The sequence below is a fragment of the Lotus japonicus genome, chromosome 4, assembly GCF_012489685.1.
Source record: "Lotus japonicus ecotype B-129 chromosome 4, LjGifu_v1.2".
NCBI classification, from domain to species: domain Eukaryota; kingdom Viridiplantae; phylum Streptophyta; class Magnoliopsida; order Fabales; family Fabaceae; genus Lotus; species Lotus japonicus.
The window spans coordinates 52,260,665-52,264,909 of record NC_080044.1 but is presented as its reverse complement, the minus strand read 5'-3'; the positions used below and the strand labels follow the sequence as shown (position 1 = coordinate 52,264,909).

The 4,245-nt window shown below is 40.6% G+C and overlaps 1 non-coding gene across 1 annotated transcript; it reads left to right on the top strand.

Annotated features, from left to right (window-relative positions):
• The first annotated feature begins 259 nt into the window (after nucleotides 1–259).
• Nucleotides 260–366, top strand: LOC130716323 (small nucleolar RNA R71). The gene has a single exon (XR_009011942.1). It is a non-coding gene; the product is annotated as a small nucleolar RNA R71 (small nucleolar RNA).
• The last annotated feature ends 3,879 nt before the right edge of the window (nucleotides 367–4,245 follow it).

Here is a 4,245-nt window from a genome sequence, read left to right as displayed (position 1 = left end):
TTTCCGCATTTCCGCTACTTCCTCGGAGAGTTGCTTGTTGGAGGCTATGAGCTTATCATAAGATTCCACTTCAAAAGAACTTCTTCGGATTTGGCGTTCATTCTCGGAGTTCATGGCTTTCATCGCCATTTTCTCTATCAAATCATACCCCGCTTGTGGGGGAAGAGCATCGAACTCCCCACTTGAAGCCGCGTCCAAGCCAAACCGTGATGAATATAGTAACCCATCATAGAACCTCGCCACACATTCAGCTTGGGTGAGATTATGTTGAGGACATTTCCTCAAAAGCTTCTTGAAACGCTCCCAAGCCTCATAAAGATTTTCATCTGAGGATTGTGTGAACGTCATGATGTCATTCTTCAATTTCCTCAAGAGGGACCTTGGGAAGAACCTCGTTGTGAATTTTCCTGCAAGGTCTTCCCAAGTAGTGAGACTCCCTTGAGGTTGTGAATTCAACCATTCCTCTGCTGCGTCCTTCAAAGAGAAGGGAAATAGACTCAACCAGATTGCTTCTGAAGAAACATTCACCACCCGATAAGTGTTGCAATTCCGAATGAACTTCTCCATATGAGCATGAGGATATTCCGAGGAACCTCCACCATATTGGCTTTGGCTCACCATGTTGATGAATGCCGGTCTCAACTCAAGGTTCCCCACTCCTTCGGGAATGACAATACTTCCGGGATAGTCAAAGCTCATGGACCCCGAAGTTAGTTCCCGAAGAGTTCGGTTGGCATTCTCAACTTCTTGTTCACGCAAACGGAGGGTGATACCCTCTTGGATCCTTGCCTCAATGTGGGCTTGCATCTCCTCCTCTGTCATTCGGCCACCCATGGTGGTGCCCCTCTTGAAAGCAACCTACGTATGACACTCAACAGAGAAAGATTAGTAGCACCGATTCCAGACAAGTTATAACTTAAAACTTAAACCAAAAATCGCAAAACAATTCCCCGGCAACGGCGCCAAAAACTTGTTGGTCAATTCGCAAGTGTACGAATACCTCCGGGTTTAAATTATCGAACCACAGGGAATTAGATTGCAAATTCAGTTTAAGATTCAAGTTCAAGATTGAAAAGCAAGTAAAATTCAGTTTTAATAATTGGTTGTTTCTTGAGTTTGTAAAAAGACAAGTAATCAAGTAATAAAGCGATTGAAAAACAGAGATGAGATTGCCTTGGGTTCTTGTTCAACTATTTCAGTTTTAGCAAACCTTCCTATTCAATTAATCCCGAGTCTCTCCTTGATGTTCTAGCCTAAAACCCTCCCTAATCCAGAGATGAGATTGCCTTGAGTTAGTTATCTTTCGATGCCTCGCAAAGAAAACCCTCCCTAACCAAAAGATAGGTTCAATTCCTTGATAACCTAAACAATTGCTAGAAGCACTCAGCATACAAATCAGGCCAACAAACCCCAACCCTTCCTCTATTCCTAGCAGCAAGTATAGAAGGAGTAATCTCACAACAAGTCCCAATTCTATAACAAACTATCGTTATGATTACAGAAAAGTAAGAAGCTAGCATGCATTCAAGCTTGAAAGATAAAGTGTAGAAGTGAGATTCAAGGGTTTACTCAGAACATCATGAATAGAAAATGATTGAAAGCTAAAACATTCAAAGTCTTACAAAGAACCCAAAGCAAAAAAGGGCTTTAGCCAAACATGGCTATGAAATCCATGCTAGAAAATAGAGATAAAACCTGGAACATAAAGCCTAGGGAAAACTCCTAAAGCTCCAGAACTCCAACTCTCTCTTCTAACTTATGAAAATATCATAAAATGACAAAAGGTTCCAAGAGAAATGTCCAAAAATCATTTTATAGGCAAAACAGGCGAGACTGGGCGCTCAGGCGCCAATTCAGAGCGCCTGAGCGCCAATTGCATGCAAAAACATGCTCTCTGGTCCCAATTGGCGCCTAGGCGCCCATTCCCAGCGCCTAGGCGCTTAAGCTCGCCTGAAAAGGGCTTTTTGGCTTCTGAAACTCCTCTTTTCAATCCTCTTTAAGTTCTCCATCAATTCCATGCTTATTGGCCTTCTTTCTTCTTCAGCTCCTGATCTGCAAACTTAACCAACAAGCCAAGGAAAATTCTAGAAGCTCAAAGAGCTTATTAGCACAAGAGATCCTTCAATTAACACAATAAAACCATGCAAGTCCTAAACTTTACTAAAAATGCAAGAAAACTCCCTATAAAACTACTAAATTACCAAAGCAAAATAAAGACTAAAGAAAAGATAAAAATGCATGAGAATGCATGAAACACTACATGAGACTCAACAAAAAGACTCAAAACACACAAAGAAATGACCCTAAAAACACTACTAAAATAGGGTCATCACGCATCTTGACTGATCACACGCATGCTTGTTGTCTAGGCGTTAAGCGCCCCAAACAACAAACAGCAAACAAGCAAGGGTCAACTTCTAACACACACACATCATAAGTAGGGTATACTACCCTATCAATCACAAGTTTTTCACTAAGCTAACATTCACAAATATGGGAACTATATTAAGTTCTAAGGTTCACAAGTATAGGGAACTATCTCATAATTCTAAGTTTCACAAGTATAGGGAACTATCTCATAGTTTATTGTTAGTCAATGCTTATGCACATGCATGCAGACGCTTTGGATATCCATAAGCCAATCCCTCATGGAAAGGCAGGACGAACACGACTCCACGATCGGGGTTGGACACCTCCAACGCACCGCTGCCCAACAGCTTGATGATCGGGGTTGGACCTCTCCAACGCACTGCCGTTTCACGTTCGTCCTTTGTTCAGGTCCATCCCCTGAACGTCACCACTGACTAGCCCAATCCAGGTTACCAGCCGTGGCCAACCAAGCCCAGTCCAGGTCACTTGGCCCACAAATGCATGCCATGCAAGTCAGTCATCATCACTAGGCCCTAGGCCCATCACGTTCATCTCATATGAACAAATTATCATAACATAGTAACTTGCATGCATATCGATAAATGTAGCTAACACCCTCGGCACATAGGCATGTTCATAATAATACTAGCTAACATTTATTGCATCATCATCATATAGCATATCTAGTACATACATCATCAATAGTCCTAACATCATGCTTGCTAACAATCACAATCACAAACAATTTATCTAGGCCGAGGCCGAAGTGGCCTTACCTCAAAGGTACGCTTTCCTATAAGTCTGGGGTTGCTCCTTGAAGCTAGATCTACACTTGGAAATTTCCTACCAACGAATGGACAGAGTAACGTTACTAATCGGACAATCGAATCGATCATAAGCATATCCCCTTGTTGATCACGAAATTCCGCCCCAAAAACCTTGAAAATCCAAAATCATTTCTTTCATAAGATCAAACATTCTTTTCTAAAACATTTTGCTTGAAGATCGTAAGAACACTTGAAGAACTTTGGAAGAAAAACATAAGTTTCGCATAGATTCAATCCTCCCAAGATCAAAACCTCCTTTATAAAATCCTTTGTTTGAAGGTCATAAGAACATCAAGAACTTCTTTAAGAAAACCCTCAAACATAAACATTCATAAGCAACCCGATCAAGATCATTCTCTTCTGGTTTTTGGCAGATCAGCTTAAGCTGCAACCACAGAGCATATTGAGAATGGCCTTGCTCAAGGCTTAGAAATAAAAGCAATATAAAAATAAAATAAAATAAAAGAAGGCAAGAGAGGGAGAGAGCTCACGGCTAGGGAGAGAGGAGAGCAAGTGAGCTTGTGTGAAAAATGAGGAGGAGGAGCTCTCTATTTATAGTGAGAGGTGAGAGCAAAGCATTAATTGCTTTTCTTCCTCCCCAAGTGAGGCCCAAAACCACCCCTCCTTCAGCCCATTCTAGGGTTTCTAGAACTTTCCAAAACTCCCCACCTTTAGCCCTCAAATTTAGGTTTATTTCCTAAATTAAACCCCACAAAAATTAGCATTTTAATCCCTAATTATTTAAAGAAATAAAATCTGAGTCACAAGAGTTTTAAATCAGATTTGGAGGGATCCTTGGAAGTTTTAAAACTTTAGAAATCAATCCCCCATTAAATAGAAAATCAAAGAATCACATCCATAATTTCTCTCCATCATAAAACCTAGCTAGAAAAGGAAATTTTTGCAAAAGTCTTCTTTTTCCTTCCTCCACAAGTCTTGGCCGACCACACACTCTCCTTGCTCAGATTTTCACCAAAAAATTTTAAAATAATAATTTAAATAAAAACCCCAAAATAATTAATGCCTTAAATGCACCATTTCCCTCCTA